The sequence below is a fragment of the Littorina saxatilis genome, linkage group LG4 (assembly GCF_037325665.1).
Source record: "Littorina saxatilis isolate snail1 linkage group LG4, US_GU_Lsax_2.0, whole genome shotgun sequence".
NCBI classification, from domain to species: domain Eukaryota; kingdom Metazoa; phylum Mollusca; class Gastropoda; order Littorinimorpha; family Littorinidae; genus Littorina; species Littorina saxatilis.
In genome coordinates, this window is record NC_090248.1 from 1,646,281 (window position 1) to 1,663,644 (window position 17,364).

The following is a 17,364-nucleotide window of genomic DNA, read 5'->3' on the forward strand; positions in this document are numbered from 1 at the left end:
CAGGTAGATGTCTATTCTATAGTCTTGACATATTTCTCTGCGGCCTCTACAAGGTGTTGGGCGATATGACTGGAGGGGGTATACGTAGTACTACAGGTACATTGTTTGAGTGTCATCGTCTTGACATATTTCTCTGCGGCCTCTACAAGGTGTTGGGCGATATGACTGGAGGGGGTATACGTAGTACTACAGGTACATTGTTTGAGTGTCACCGTCTTGACATATTTCTCAGCAGCCTCTACTTCAAGCTGTTGGGAAACATATTGCTGGAGGGGGAGGGGGGGGGGTTGATACAGGTTGATGTTTATTCTGTAAGCGCCGTCTTCTGCCTCTTCGTTCAGGTTTTTGACTAGATAAGGAGATTGTGTGTACAGCAATACTTTGATTGTGCTGTATAACTTTGCATCGTTCTCCGCCGCTATTCTAAAGCAGCTGCTGCTGAAATCTAAGAGTAAAGCAAATGTGATCAAGACTATTGAATCTTTCAAGCAGGTGCCGTTCTGTGAAAACAACTTGCCTCACTTTTTCCAGATCTGCACAAGCTTTTGAACTGGATGAGACTATCTCTTCGCTTGGACACATACACACAGTCAACATCCAGACTGCTTCATGTGCAGTATGGGACCCCCCCCCCCTCCCAATTGACACTAGTGTTTGTTAATAATACAATAATAATAACAATAAATAACTTTTCTATAGTGCGAGTCCCATCAATTGGCTCCAGGCGCTTTACAAATTCATTTTAAAACAAACAGTTTAAAAGTCTCCTCTCAGCAGAGAAAGCTGCCAGGACGTAGATTGTTGGTACGTGTCCAAGGGGGGGTATGGTCTAGGCGTCGTGGTCTCACCCCATGTCAGCAGTCTGGCCAGATCAGTATGTGCTAGGCGTCACGGTCTCACCCCATGTCAGCAGTCTGGCCAGATCAGTATGTGCTAGGCGTCACGGTCTCACCCCATGTCAGCAGTCTGGCTAGATCAGTATGGTCTAGGCGTCACGGTCTCACCCCATGTCAACAGTCTGGCCAGATCAGTATGTGCTAGGCGTCACGGTCTCACCCCATGTCAGCAGTCTGGCCAGATCAGTATGTGCTAGGCGTCACGGTCTCACCCCATGTCAACAGTCTAGCTAGATCAGTATGGTCTAGGCGTCGTGGTCTCACCCCATGTCAGCAGTCTGGCCAGATCAGTATGTGCTAGGCGTCACGGTCTCACCCCATGTCAGCAGTCTGGCCAGATCAGTATGGGTGTTCTGCGCGAACTTAGAATCCGGTTTCATTCTAGAATGGACCGGGTCCAGGTTGGAATTCTAACCCTGCGCAAGTACAGGGGTGCCATTCTAGAATGAAACCCTTGTTGCTGGTCCATTCTAGAATCGGCCGTGCGCAAGGTTGGAATTTGGGTCCAAGTTGGAATAGTCATTTCAGTTAGACTATCACACAGCCAAAGCCACAAATGTGGATTTTCTGTTTGTTTTTGTTTTTTGTGTGTTTGGTTGGGGTTTTTTTTCGGGTTTTTTACACTTTACTCAAAGACATCGTGAATTGGGATTGTGATGTTCTGAAAGTGATTACGATTTTGAGAGACACTCAGCACTGATCGCTACGAACGGAAATTTCCGGACTGACAGTGTTTTGCCGATCTCGCTTGTAACTTTTAATCTTATTCATATACATGAAGTTGGTCTTCTGAATTGTGAAGATAAAGTCTTTAGCTTTGTATCGATATATAATATGACTATATAGTGTGAGCGAGGGAAAGGCTTTTTTTTTTTTTAAACTAGCTTTAACGTTCTATCAGGCATGCGCCTCTTAAGAACGGTGCTGCTTTGACCACAAGACTCGCAGCCATAGCAAACCCCTCGTTATGAGCGCCGACCACAACGAAAGCAATTGGCTGCGGTTCGATTACTGCCTTTCACGCCTGGTGGCGTGTAGGGCAGCGAATTATCAGTGTTGTTTTCCTTTGTCGCTGTTTCTGTAACTCACTCGGTTTTACCAGTTAGAGTTGTTGGCCCTAAGCTGAACCCCCAACCTGGAGGACCAGGGTACACATTTTAGTCTGGCCTCTACCTCACGCGGATCTGTTCGGCATGGTTGGACCTACCGGGGACACGAGGTCCCCGCCGACATAGCTCCGGAGGTTGTCAAGGCACACAAGCCCCCACACCACGATCAAGGTAAGTGCACCAGGTGGGGGCTGCGGTGGGCCCCACGAAAATCGGCAAAGGCGAGGCTAGTTTCTGTAGAAAATCGTCTCTGTTTTCTCCAAAATGACATATCATCCCATAACTGGCGTTTGTATTTCGACATAAGGTCTTGTGGCATCTAATCATCGATTTCATTCTTTCATTTGATTCATTTGTGAACGCTGAGCTTCGAGTATTTATGCTTTTCAGGGACATTTTTTGAAAATTCTGACTTTCCACAGTTATTACGGAAAATCAAGCTTGTCAATCAAGATGCTGTGAATTGGAATGTCATTACTAATCATTAGTTGACCTCTGGCTCAAGTGGTGTCATCTTGCTACACGGTTGAATTGCAATTCGTCAATCTCTGCCGTCACTGGGCACTGAGAACGTCAGGAGCCTGTATTTTTTTCAAGGGCAATTAGAGGTTATTTGAAAGTATGACATGGTATAATGTTGTGATTTTGGAGAGAAAAATTAATTGACTGTCATTGCAATGAGGCTTGGTCAGAAATAAAGGGTATTCACTGATTTTAAGCTACAATTCAGTTGCTTGGAAATGACAGACCTCCAATCCATTTGTAAATCAAGTGAACTCTCTTGAATGATTGGTACTTCCTCTACAAATAAATGTGCACCAGGATATAATTCTTGGAACTTTGTTCTTTTGTGTAGTAGTAATGCAGGGTTGTAGGAGTTTGAAACGTGGGCATATCACAGTTTGGAAGGTAGGGATTCTGATAGATTAAATAAAAACTGTCAAACTTTTAGGCATGGAATTCCCCTTTGAGAGTATCTGTTGTGGTAGTACTACTACTATGAATTGCTTTCAATGTTTTCCCATAATATTATAAAACCAGACAAAAGTTGTTGTTGATTTCTGTTTTTGTTAATGTCAACTTTTTTTTAAACCTGTGACAACAGCTCTATAACTCACTCTGTCCTTCTGTTGGTCTGTCTGTCGGTTAGTCGGTCTGACCGTCTTGTCTGTCTGTCTGTCAAAAACATTGTCAAACAACCGGACATTTCCGAGAGGGAGACAGCGCTGACATTGCAAGCGGCCGCAACCGGCTCATCACAAAAACAACTGCCCTGCAAACATTAACGCCCTGGTAGTCCCCCTTGCTATGGTCTGCCTTTGTTTATTGCGTACTCAGGAGTGTCAACTTTCTTGACATGACATGACATCGCAAGATCGCCAAAAGATTTTTTTCAGGGGTAGACAAATCAGCCCCATTTTATCAAAGGGAAGGTGCAGGTGGAGATAATTCAAGGGAAGACAACTCTGTCTTACCTACAAACATTACGGCCCCCGGCGACTGGTGAATCCGGTTTCATTCTAGAATGGCACCCCTGTACTTGCGCAGGGTTAGAATTCCAACCTGGATCCGGTCCATTCTAGAATGAAACCGGATTCTAACTTCGCGCAGAACACGGGCAAGGCGTCACAGTCTTACCCCATGTCAGCAGTCTGGCCAGATCAGTATAGGCTAGGCGTCACGGTCTCACCCCATGTCAGCAGTCTGGCCAGATCAGTATGGGCTAGGCGTCGTGGTCTCATCCCATGTCAGCAGTCTGGCCTGATAAGTATGGGCTAGGCGTCGTGGTCTCACCCCATGTCAGCAGTCTGACCAGATCAGTATGGGCTAGGCGTCACGGTCTTACCCCATGTCAACCGTCTGGCCAGATCAGTATGGGCTAGGCGTCACGGTCTCACCCCATGTCAACAGTCTGGCCAGATCAGTATGGGCTAGGCGTCATGGTCTCACCCCATGTCAACAGTCTGGCCAGATGAGTATGGGCTAGACGTCATGGTCTCACCCCATGTCAACAGTTTGGCCAGATCAGTATGGGCTAGGCGTCACGGTCTTACCCCATGTCAACTGTCTGGCCAGATCAGTATGGGCTAGACGTACCGGTCTTACCCCATGTCAACAGTCTGGCCAGATCAGTATGGGCTAGACGTCATGGTCTCACCCCATGTCAACAGTTTGGCCAGATCAGTATGGGCTAGGCGTCACGGTCTTACCCTATGTCAACCGTCTGGCCAGATCAGTATGGGCTAGACGTCACGGTCTTACCCCATGTCAACAGTCTGGCCAGATCAGTATGGGCTAGACGTCACGGTCTTACCCCATGTCAACAGTCTGGCCAGATCAGTATGGGCTAGGCGTCATGGTCTTACCCCATGTCAACAGTCTGGCCAGATCAGTATGGGCTAGGCGTCATGGCCTTACCCCATTTCAACAGTCTGGCCAGATCAGTATGTGCTAGGCGTCACGGTCTTACCCCATGTCAACAGTCTGGCCAGATCAGTATGGGCTAGGCGTCATGGTCTTACCCCATGTCAACAGTCTGGCCAGATCAGTATGGGCCAGGCGTCATGGCCTTACCCCATGTCAACAGTCTGGCCAGATCAGTATGGGCTAGGTATCATGGTCTTACCCCATGTCAACAGTCTGGCCAGATCAGTATGGGCTAGGCGTCATGGTCTTACCCCATGTCAACAGTCTGGCCAGATCAGTATGGGCTAGGCGTCATGGTCTTACCCCATGTCAACAGTCTGGCCAGATCAGTATGGGCTAGGCGTCATGGCCTTACCCCATGTCAACAGTCTGGCCAGATCAGTATGTGCTAGGCGTCACGGTCTTTCCCCATGTCAACAGTCTGGCCAGATCAGTATGGGCTAGGCGTCATGGCTTTACCCCATGTCAACAGTCTGGCCAGATCAGTATGTGCTAGGCGTCACGGTCTTACCCCATGTCAACAGTCTGGCCAGATCAGTATGGGCTAGGCGTCATGGCTTTACCCCATGTCAACAGTCTGGGCAGATCAGTATGTGCTAGGCGTCACGGTCTCACCCCATGTCAACAGTCTGGCCAGATCAGTATGTGCTAGGCGTCACGGTCTCACCCCATGTCAGCAGTCTGGCCAGATCAGTATGTGCTAGGCGTCATGGTCTCACCCCATGTCAGCAGTCTGGCCAGATCAGTATGTGCTAGGCGTCATGGTCTCACCCCATGTCAACAATCTGGCCAGATCAGTATGGGCTAGGCGTCACGGTCTTACCCCATGTCAACAGTCTGGCCAGATCAGTATGGGCTAGGCGTCACGGTCTCACCCCATGTCAGCAGCCTGGCCAGATCAGAATAGTGATCCGAATCGTTGACACGGGGTATGGTCTAGGCGTCGTGGTCTTACCCCATGTCAGCTTGCAGTCTTGCCAGATCAGAATAGTGAGCTGAGTCATTGACACGGGGTATGTGCTAGGCGTCATGGTCTCACCCCATGTCAGCAGTCTGGCCAGATCAGAATAGTGAGCTGAGTCATTGACACGGGGTATGGTCTAGGCGTCATGGTCTCACCCCATGTCAGCAGTCTGGCCAGATCGGGGATAACGAGCCGAGTTGTTGACACGGGGAGGAGGGTGCGTTTGATTACCTTATGCAGCAATGCAATAGTGTCGTCTACCCTGCTTAACTTTGCTGTGATATTATTGATTTATTACCGTAACAATCTTAATGTATTGATTCGTCAACCTATGCGCTCGAGTGTTTTCTCTCCTTTTTTCTGTGAGAAATGACATTAAGCTTGGTGACAAAGAGATACGAAGCTTTGAAGATTTCAGCAAAGAGTGTAACACAGACTGTTCCCTCTGTAGTTGACTCTCGTTCCGGGTATGCCAGCAAGATTGTATGAGGGTGCGATTGTTGCGAGAACGTGCCACTTTTCTGCAATTGTTGGGTGGTCTGGTATCCCCTTAAACTAAGCGCGGTGCTACAAGTTATTTAGCACGCTAGTCTCAATTGTGTCGATCCTGTTTGTCAAATTTGCCGTGTGGCTTTTGAAATGGAAGACCCCCACGTTAAATCATAGAATTATTGAATACAGCACATTTAGGGTTTCCAAAAGAAGAACAAAAGTGTCCGTGTGGATGAATACATTCTTAACTTGTTAAAAAAAAATTAATTTGATTTTACTTCTGCATGTGAATAACACTCGAAGGTTTTTGCTCTCTGATTTGTGAATTAAACTTGAAAGCTGTGTCGTCTATTTCTCCCCAAGTACGAACTATCCTGGATAAAAGCTCATTTAAAAAAATAACTTCAGAGGAGAAATTGAATCTTTGACATAAAAACGTTCCAAAAAATGAACCTTTCTTGTGTTTTTTTCTCTCCATTTCTGGACCTTGATGTTCACATTCATGGGTGGACTTCATTTTATTATCACCAATCATGGCATCTCGAATTTCATTGAAATTAGACACGAATTCCAAGTCAATGAAACGACACGTCTGACGCAGTCCTTCTCCAGACGTCTGGCCTTCATGTCAGCCGATTGACACGTCTGACGCAGTCCTTCTCCAGACGTCTGGCCTTCATGTCAGCCGATTGACACGTCTGACGCAGTCCTTCTCCAGACGTCTGGCCTTCATGTCAGCCGATTGACAAATACCAGTGCCGAACTTCTCTCTCGTGTTTCAAATAAAACAATATTGGTACGTTGCTTCGGTTTATGTTGAAAAAAGAAAAATGATCCACTTTAGAAAACAACCCCACCTTATTCAACACGACAAATCACAGCGAGAGGGTAATAGCCTTTCACAAAACGTCTCACCAGACGAGAAAGCAAAACACTTATCCGACGAGCGAGCAATAAAACTTCAAAGACAGAGTCATCTCTCGGCAGTTCTGCAAACACGGACATGCTGAATTGCACAGTTGAGGGTTACAATAGGCTTAGCCATTTTCTTCCAAGGGCTCGGGGTCCTGCGCCGCCGGTGTGTTTAGGCCAAAAAAAAAAAAGGTCTGTTTACGGTAACCCGACCGACCCTAGTTTTTTCGCGCGACCCTAGACTTTTTTTTGGCATTTGGGGGAAAAAAAAAAAAATCTTGTTTTTTTTGCAAAATAACGTAAAAAATATGGTTTTTTGGAGGAAAAAAAACAAAAAAAAACAAAAACAATCCCGACCTACCGACCCTATTTTTGGGGCCTATGTTACCGTAAACAGACCTATTTTTTTTTTTGGCCTTATAGCATAAAGCAAATGTTTTACCAACGGCCCCTTTGAAACACCGGTTTTAGCACCCTGTCAACACATAGTTAAAGACCTTGCCTCAGGCTTGTGTTACAGGAACTCGTCTTGGTTTCGCTGCAGAAGACGTATGATGGTCGCCGTAACAAGTTGTTACTTTTGTTGGCTGTTTGATTTATGCTATATTGCGATTTTTAACATCTTGCCAATAATAAAATGAAGAATTCGGATCTCGAACTACGTAGCAGCTGCATGGTTGCCCTCACTCACATGGAAGCAGTGATCCCAACCCCGCCCCCCGGGCAACCACAATGTGTGTGTGTGTGTGTGTGTCACTGTGAACTAACTGAATTGTTATCAGAAAGCCCCCCCCCCCATACCACAAGGACCCTCTGTGGCGTATGATGGATTATTACCGATCTGATGGACAGACTCCAAGCAGCGGACATTTTTCCACGGCCCACGATCGCTCACATAATTTTATGTCTCAATACCGCCATCGTTCGCATGCACAAACCGGTACCGATACTGACTGCATGCTTACGTCACGCACACCGTCCCCGTGTTTCACAGTCAGCGAAGCGTGACGACAGAAGTGTGTGAGACGTGTCCGACACCCAGAAAGCGGTCAGGGCGGAATCAACGCCAGGCTGGTGCACGTCACGCCTCACTGCCTGACATCTCAAGTCAAGGGGGCGGCGTGTGGAGTAATCCGTCACGGTGCAAAGACAACGCCGGATCAGGGCCCGCGTGAAAGGCTGGGTACAAAGCGGCCTCTTAGCTGCGGAATGGGATTAACGTCCCAAAGGGTCCAAGTCGTACACATTTCTGAAAGGGTTGCTACAAAGCGGGCTTTTAGCTGCGGAATGGGATATTAATGTTCGAGAGGGTCCAATTCGTATTTTTTTCTCAAAGTCTGAAATCTTAGCGCTGTGTTAACTTGAAAGGCTAGGTAAGGCTACAAGCTCCTGTGGGTAAGGCGGGTTTTGAGATCTCTGGACAATTTAGCGCTGTGTTTATTATCTGGGCACAAGACGGGCTTTTAGGGACAGCATGTGATAACCGTCTAACAGGGTCCAAGTCGTATTCATATCTCACAGTCTGGAATCTTAGCGCTGTGTTTATTATCTGGGCACAAGACGGGCTTTATAGAAACACGAAAATACCCAGCTTTCTTACCCCGAAAGCGGCGTATGGCTGCCTAAATGGCGGGGTACAAATGCTCATACACGTAAAAACCCACGCGTGCAAAAAACACGAGTGTGAAGGGAAACCAACTTAGCATGGAGACAAAAAGCAAACCAACTTGCGTCGGTGGCGGATAGCCATATAGGTGGCAGGGACGGTAACAAAACTAAAACAATAAACAACCTTCTTCTTCTGCGTTCATAGGCTGAAACTCCCACGCACACCTTTCTCAGTCTTCATGCCAAGTTGGTTTCCCTTCTCAGTCTTCATGCTAAGTTGGTTTCCCTTCTCAGTCTCCATGCTAAGTTGGTTTCCTGTCTCAGTCTCCATGCTAAGTTGGTTTCCTGTCTGTCTCCATGCTAAGTTGGTTTCCCTTCTCAGTCTTCATGCTAAGTTGGTTTCCCTTCTCAGTCTCCATGCTAAGTTGGTTTCCCTTCTCAGTCTTCATGCCAAGTTGGTTTCCTTTCTCAGTCTTCATGCTAAGTTGGTTTCCCTTCTCAGTCTCCATGCTAAGTTGGTTTCCCTTCTCAGTCTCCATGCTAAGTTGGTTTCCCTTCTGTCTCCATGCTAAGTTGGTTTCCTTTCTGTCTCCATGCTAAGTTGGTTTCCCTTCTCAGTCTCCATGCTAAGTTGGTTTCCCTTCTCAGTCTCCATGCTAAGTTGGTTTCCCTTCTCAGTCTCCATGCTAAGTTGGTTTCCCTTCTCAGTCTCCATGCTAAGTTGGTTTCCCTTCTGTCTCCATGCTAAGTTGGTTTCCCTTCTGTCTCCATGCTAAGTTGGTTTCCCTTCTGTCTCCATGCTAAGTTGGTTTCCTTTATGTCTCCATGCTAAGTTGGTTTCCCTTCTGTCTCCATGCTAAGTTGGTTTCCCTTCTGTCTCCATGCTAAGTTGGTTTCCCTTCTGTCTCCATGCTAAGTTGGTTTCCCTTCTCAGTCTTCATGCTAAGTTGGTTTCCTTTCTGTCTCCATGCTAAGTTGGTTTCCTTTCTGTCTCCTTGCTAAGTTGGTTTCCTGTCTCAGTCTCCATGCTAAGTTGGTTTCCCTTCTCAGTCTCCATGCTAAGTTGGTTTCCCTTCTCAATCTCCATGCTAAGTTGGTTTCCCTTCTCAGTCCCCATGCTAAGTTGGTTTCCCTTCTCAGTCTCCATGCTAAGTTGGTTTCCTTTCTGTCTCCATGCTAAGTTGGTTTCCCTTCTCAGTCTTCATGCTAAGTTGGTTCCCTGTCTCAGTCTCCATGCTAAGTTGGTTTCCTTTCTGTCTCCATGCTAAGTTGGTTTCCCTTCTCAGTCTTCATGCTAAGTTGGTTTCCCTTCTCAGTCTCCATGCTAAGTTGGTTTCCCTTCTCAGTCTCCATGCTAAGTTGGTTTCCCTTCTCAGTCTCCATGCTAAGTTGGTTTCCCTTCTCAGTCTCCATGCTAAGTTGGTTTCCTTTCTCAGTCTTCAAGCTAAGTTGGTTTCCCTTCTCAGTCTCCATGCTAAGTTGGTTTCCCTTCTCAGTCTCCATGCTAAGTTGGTTTCCCTTCTCAGTCTCCATGCTAAGTTGGTTTCCCTTCTCAGTCTCCATGCTAAGTTGGTTTCCCTTCTCAGTCTCCATGCTAAGTTGGTTTCCCTTCTCAGTCTCCATGCTAAGTTGGTTTCCCTTCTCAGTCTCCATGCTAAGTTGGTTTCCTTTCTCAGTCTTCATGCCAAGTTGGTTTCCCTTCTCAGTCTTCATGCTAAGTTGGTTTCCCTTCTCAGTCTCCATGCTAAGTTGGTTTCCCTTCTCAGTCTCCATGCTAGGTTGGTTTCTTTTCTCAGTCTCCATGCTAAGTTGGTTTCCTGTCTCAGTCTCCATGCTAAGTTGGTTTCCCTTCTCAGTCTCCATGCTAAGTTGGTTTCCCTTCTCAGTCTCCATGCTAAGTTGGTTTCCCTTCTCAGTCTCCATGCTAAGTTGGTTTCCCTTCTCAGTCTTCATGCCAAGTTGGTTTCCTTTCTCAGTCTTCATGCCAAGTTGGTTTCCTTTCTCAGTCTCCATGCTAAGTTGGTTTCCCTTCTCAGTCTTCATGCCAAGTTGGTTTCCCTGCTCAGTCTCCATGCTAAGTTGGTTTCCCTTCTCAGTCTCCATGCTAAGTTGGTTTCCCTTCTCAGTCTTCATGCTAAGTTGGTTTCCCTTCTCAGTCTCCATGCTAAGTTGGTTTCCCTTCTCAGTCTTCATGCTAAGTTGGTTTCCCTTCTCAGTCTTCATGCTAAGTTGGTTTCCCTTCTCAGTCTCCATGCTAAGTTGGTTTCCCTTCTCAGTCTCCATGCTAAGTTCGTTTCCCTTCTCAGTCTCCATGCTAAGTTGGTTTCCTGTCTCAGTCTTCATGCTAAGTTGGTTTCCCTTCTCAGTCTCCATACTAAGTTGGTTTCCCTTCTCAGTCTTCATGCTAAGTTGGTTTCCCTTCTCAGTCTCCATGCTAAGTTGGTTTCCTGTCTCAGTCTCCATGCTAAGTTGGTTTCCCTTCTCAGTCTTCATGCTAGGTTGGTTTCCCTTCTCAGTCTCCATGCTAAGTTGGTTTCCCTTCTCAGTCTTCATGCTAAGTTGGTTTCCTTTCTGTCTCCATGCTAAGTTGGTTTCCCTTCTCAGTCTCCATGCTAAGTTGGTTTCCCTTCTCAGTCTCCATGCTAAGTTGGTTTCCCTTCTCAGTCTTCATGCTAAGTTGGTTTCCTTTCTGTCTCCATGCTAAGTTGGTTTCCCTTCTCAGTCTCCATGCTAAGTTGGTTTCCCTTCTCAGTCTTCATGCTAAGTTGGTTTCCTTTCTGTCTCCATGCTAAGTTGGTTTCCTTTCTGTCTCCATGCTAAGTTGGTTTCCCTTCTCAGTCTCCATGCTAAGTTGGTTTCCTTTCTCAGTCTTCATGCCAAGTTGGTTTCCTTTCTCAGTCTTCATGCCAAGTTGGTTTCCCTTCTCAGTCTTCATGCTAAGTTGGTTTCCCTTCTCAGTCTCCATGCTAAGTTGGTTTCCCTTCTCAGTCTTCATGCTAGGTTGGTTTCTTTTCTCAGTCTCCATGCTAAGTTGGTTTCCCTTCTCAGTCTTCATGCTAGGTTGGTTTCTTTTCTCAGTCTCCATGCTAAGTTGGTTTCCCTTCTCAGTCTCCATGCTAAGTTGGTTTCCCTTCTCAGTCTCCATGCTAGGTTGGTTTCCCTTCTCAGTCTCCATGCTAAGTTGGTTTCCCTTCTCAGTGTCCATGCTAAGTTGGTTTCCCTTCTCAGTCTCCATGCTAAGTTGGTTTCCTGTCTCAGTCTTCATGCTAAGTTGGTTTCCCTTCTCAGTCTCCATGCTAAGTTGGTTTCCCTTCTCAGTCTCCATGCTAAGTTGGTTTCCCTTCTCAGTCTCCATGCTAAGTTGGTTTCCCTTCTCAGTCTCCATGCTAAGTTGGTTTCCCTTCTCAGTCTCCATGCTAAGTTGGTTTCCCTTCTCAGTCTCCATGCTAAGTTGGTTTCCTGTCTCAGTCTTCATGCTAAGTTGGTTTCCCTTCTCAGTCTCCATGCTAAGTTGGTTTCCCTTCTCAGTCTCCATGCTAAGTTGGTTTCCTGTCTCAGTCTTCATGCTAAGTTGGTTTCCCTTCTCAGTCTCCATGCTAAGTTGGTTTCCCTTCTCAGTCTCCATGCTAAGTTGGTTTCCTTTCTGTCTCCATGCTAAGTTGGTTTCCTTTCTGTCTCCATGCTAAGTTGGTTTCCTTTCTCAGTCTTCATGCTAGGTTGGTTTCCTTTCTGTCTCCATGCTAAGTTGGTTTCCTTTCTCAGTCTTCATGCTAAGTTGGTTTCCTTTCTCAGTCTTCATGCTAGGTTGGTTTCCTTTCTGTCTCCATGCTGAGTTGGTTTCCCTTCTCAGTCTTTATGCTAGGTTGGTTTCCTTTCTGTCTCCATGCTAAGTTGGTTTCCTTTCTGTCTTCATGCTAAGTTGGTTTCCTTTCTGTCTCCATGCTAAGTTGGTTTCCTTTCTGTCTCCATGCTAAGTTGGTTTCCCTTCTGTCTCCATGCTAAGTTGGTTTCCCTTCTGTCTCCATGCTAAGTTGGTTTCCTTTATGTCTCCTTGCTAAGTTGGCTTCCTTTCTCAGTCTTCATGCTAAGTTGGTTTCCCTTCTGTCTCCATGCTAAGTTGGTTTCCTTTCTGTCTCCTTGCTAAGTTGGTTTCCCTTCTCAGTCTCCATGCTAAGTTGGTTTCCCTTCTCAGTCTTCATGCTAAGTTGGTTCCCTGTCTCAGTCTCCATGCTAAGTTGGTTTCCTTTCTGTCTCCATGCTAAGTTGGTTTCCTTTTTGTCTCCATGCTAAGTTGGTTTCCTTTCTGTCTCCTTGCTAAGTTGGTTTCCTTTCTGTCTCCATGCTAAGTTGGTTTCCCTTCTGTCTCCATGCTAAGTTGGTTTCCTTTCTGTCTCCTTGCTAAGTTGATTTCCTTTCTGTCTCCATGCTAAGTTGGTTTCCTTTTTGTCTCCATGCTAAGTTGGTTTCCTTTCTGTCTCCTTGCTAAGTTGGTTTCCTTTCTGTCTCCATGCTAAGTTGGTTTCCTTTCTGTCTCCATGCTAAGTTGGTTTCCCTTCTCAGTCTCCATGCTAAGTTGGTTTCCTTTCTGTCTCCATGCTAAGTTGGTTTCCTTTCTGTCTCCATGCTAAGTTGGTTTCCCTTCTGTCTCCTTGCTAAGTTGGTTTCCCTTCTCAGTCTCCTTGCTAAGTTGGTTTCCTTTCTGTCTCCATGCTAAGTTGGTTTCCTTTCTGTCTCCTTGCTAAGTTGGTTTCCCTTCTGTCTCCATGCTAAGTTGGTTTCCCTTCTGTCTTCATGCTAAGTTGGTTTCCTTTCTGTCTCCATGCTAAGTTGGTTTCCTTTCTGTCTCCATGCTAAGTTGGTTTCCCTTCTCAGTCTTCATGCTAGGTTGGTTTCCCTTCTGTCTCCATGCTAGGTTGGTTTCCCTTCTCAGTCTTCATGCTAGGTTGGTTTCCTTTCTGTCTCCATGCTGAGTTGGTTTCCCTTCTGTCTTCATGCTAAGTTGATTTCCCTTCTCTGTCTCCATGCTAAGTTGGTTTCCCTTCTCAGTCTTCATGCTAAGTTGGTTTCCCTTCTCAGTCTCCATGCTAAGTTGGTTTCCCTTCTCAGTCTTCATGCTAAGTTGGTTTCCCTTCTCAGTCTTCATGCTAAGTTGGTTTCCCTTCTGTCTCCTTGCTAAGTTGGTTTCCCTTCTCAGTCTCCATGCTAAGTTGGTTTCCCTTCTCAGTCTCCATGCTAAGTTGGTTTCCCTTCTCAGTCTCCATGCTAAGTTGGTTTCCCTTCTCAGTCTCCATGCTAAGTTGGTTTCCCTTCTCAGTCTCCATGCTAAGTTGGTTTCCCTTCTCAGTCTCCATGCTAAGTTGGTTTCCCTTCTCAGTCTCCATGCTAAGTTGGTTTCCCTTCTCAGTCTCCATGCTAAGTTGGTTTCCTTTCTGTCTCCATGCTAAGTTGGTTTCCTTTCTGTCTCCATGCTAGGTTGGTTTCCCTTCTGTCTCCATGCTAAGTTGGTTTCCTTTCTGTCTCCTTGCTAAGTTGGTTTCCCTTCTCAGTCTCCATGCTAAGTTGGTTTCCTTTCTGTCTCCTTGCTAAGTTGGTTTCCCTTCTCAGTCTCCATGCTAGGTTGGTTTCCTTTCTGTCTCCTTGCTAAGTTGGTTTCCCTTCTCAGTCTCCATGCTAGGTTGGTTTCCTTTCTGTCTCCTTGCTAAGTTGGTTTCCCTTCTCAGTATCCATGCTAGGTTGGTTTCCTTTCTGTCTCCATGCTAAGTTGGATTCCTTTCTGTCTCCATGCTAAGTTGGTTTCCCTTCTGTCTCCATGCTAAGTTGGTTTCCTTTCTGTCTCCATGCTAAGTTGGTTTCCTTTCTGTCTCCATGCTAAGTTGGTTTCCTTTCTGTCTCCATGCTAAGTTGGTTTCCCTTCTCAGTCTCCATGCTAAGTTGGTTTCCCTTCTGTCTCCATGCTAGGTTGGTTTCCCTTCTCAGTCTTCATGCTAGGTTGGTTTCCTTTCTGTCTCCATGCTGAGTTGGTTTCCCTTCTGTCTTCATGCTAAGTTGATTTCCCTTCTGTCTCCATGCTAAGTTGGTTTCCCTTCTCAGTCTCCATGCTAGGTTGGTTTCCTTTCTGTCTCCTTGCTAAGTTGGTTTCCTTTCTGTCTCCTTGCTAAGTTGGTTTCCCTTCTGTCTCCTTGCTAAGTTGGTTTCCCTTCTCAGTCTTCATGCCAAGTTGGTTTCCCTTCTCAGTCTCCATGCTAAGTTGGTTTCCCTTCTCAGTCTCCATGCTAAGTTGGTTTCCCTTCTCTGTCTCCTTGCTAAGTTGGTTTCCCTTCTCAGTCTCCATGCTAAGTTGGTTTCCCTTCTCAGTCTCCATGCTAAGTTGGTTTCCCTTCTCAGTCTCCATGCTAAGTTGGTTTCCCTTCTCAGTCTCCATGCTAAGTTGGTTTCCCTTCTCAGTCTCCATGCTAAGTTGGTTTCCCTTCTCAGTCTCCATGCTAAGTTGGTTTCTCTTCTCAGTCTTCATGCTAAGTTGGTTTCCCTTCTCAGTCTCCATGCTAAGTTGGTTTCCCTTCTCAGTCTCCATGCTAAGTTGGTTTCCCTTCTCAGTCTCCATGCTAAGTTGGTTTCCCTTCTCAGTCTCCATGCTAAGTTGGTTTCCTGTCTCAGTCTTCATGCTAAGTTAGTTTCCCTTCTCAGTCTCCATGCTAAGTTGGTTTCCCTTCTCAGTCTCCATGCTAAGTTGGTTTCCTGTCTCAGTCTTCATGCTAAGTTGGTTTCCCTTCTCAGTCTCCATGCTAAGTTGGTTTCCCTTCTCAGTCTCCATGCTAAGTTGGTTTCCCTTCTGTCTCCTTGCTAAGTTGGTTTCCTTTCTGTCTCCATGCTAAGTTGGTTTCCCTTCTCAGTCTTCATGCTAAGTTGGTTCCCTGTCTCAGTCTCCATGCTAAGTTGGTTTCCTGTCTCAGTCTTTATGCTAAGTTGGTTTCCTGTCTCAGTCTCCATGCTAAGTTGGTTTCCCTTCTCAGTCTTCATGCTAAGTTGGTTTCCATTCTCAGTCTTCATGCTAAGTTGGTTTCCTTTCTGTCTCCATGCTAAGTTGGTTTCCTTTCTGTCTCCATGCTAAGTTGGTTTCCCTTCTCAGTCTCCATGCTAAGTTGGTTTCCCTTCTCAGTCTCCATGCTAAGTTGGTTTCCTTTCTGTCTCCTTGCTAAGTTGGTTTCCCTTCTGTCTCCATGCTAAGTTGGTTTCCTTTCTGTCTCCATGCTAAGTTGGTTTCCCTTCTCAGTCTTCATGCTAAGTTGGTTTCCCTTCTCAGTCTTCATGCTAAGTTGGTTTCCCTTCTCAGTCTCCATGCTAAGTTGGTTTCCTTTCTGTCTCCATGCTAAGTTGGTTTCCTTTCTGTCTCCATGCTAAGTTGGTTTCCCTTCTGTCTCCATGCTAAGTTGGTTTCCTTTCTGTCTTCATGCTAAGTTGGTTTCCTTTCTGTCTCCATGCTAAGTTGGTTTCCTTTCTGTCTCCATGCTAAGTTGGTTTCCTTTCTGTCTCCATGCTAAGTTGGTTTCCTTTCTGTCTCCATGCTAAGTTGGTTTCCTTTCTGTCTCCATGCTAAGTTGGTTTCCCTTCTGTCTCCTTGCTAAGTTGGTTTCCCTTCTCAGTCTCCTTGCTAAGTTGGTTTCCTTTCTGTCTCCATGCTAAGTTGGTTTCCCTTCTGTCTCCTTGCTAAGTTGGTTTCCCTTCTCAGTCTCCATGCTAAGTTGGTTTCCCTTCTCAGTCTTCATGCTAAGTTGGTTTCCCTTCTCAGTCTTCATGCTAAGTTGGTTTGCAATGTTTCAACACCATCAACACCTAAGAAAATAGTAATTTTTTTGTTTGTTTTGAAACCCAAACTCGACCCCGTTGTGACCTTTAATCGCTTTATAGGTCTTATCTTGAGTTCATCAAACTGAGTTTTGAAGTTCTAGCTTAAAACGTGTTTTAGACGATATCACACACACACACACACACACACACACACACACACACACACACAGACACACACACACACACACACACACACACACACATATCTTTACACCACACATGAAGCAACACCCATTCCAAGCTATGAATCATAGCTTCTACATCCCAAAACCGTAACTTGCCGTCTTCTTGTATTATTTCACAGTCAGGGTTGTCTTTCTTTACAAGAATCTTGTCAGCAGTGAAAGCTTTTGTTCTCAACGCCATTTAACACACAACACTGCAGAATTAGGCTGTTGTGAAATTCCTCACAGCAACATGAACAAGAAACAAGAATGCTCAAAGTGAAAACAATATTTATTGCATCCGCTTCAAAGAACAGGTACAAGAGCAAAACGGCAATAAACGAAAGAGAATGCAACCCACAAACAATCTCTCTCTCTCGCCCTCTCACACAAACAATCTCTCTCTCTCGCCCTCTCACACAAACAATCTCTCTCTCTCGCCCTCTCACACAAACACAGGCACGCACACAGACACACACACCCACGCATGCACACACACACACACAAACACACACACACACACACACACACAAACACACACACACACACACACACACACACACACACACACACACACACAAACACACACACACACACACACACATTCTGCACTCACGTGTGCATGTCCCTGCAAACAGACTGTGCAAAAAGGAGCTTTTTTTTCTGCTCACCTATTTTTCCATGGAGAGAGAGAGAAAGACAGAAGGAGGCGAGGGGAGGAGGAGGGGGGGGGGGGGGGGGGGGGAGACAAAAACAAAGACTGTGAGAGAGAGGGGCAGGCAAAGACGTACTGACAGACAGAAACAGAGTCAGGGTGACAAAAGACGTACTGACAGACAGAAACAGAGTCAGGGTGACAAAGACAGTGAGGCAGACAGAACGAGAAAAGACAATTAGGAAACAGCATGTGCGCGAATGTAAACCAAAGTAATGCGATTCTAAGCTGA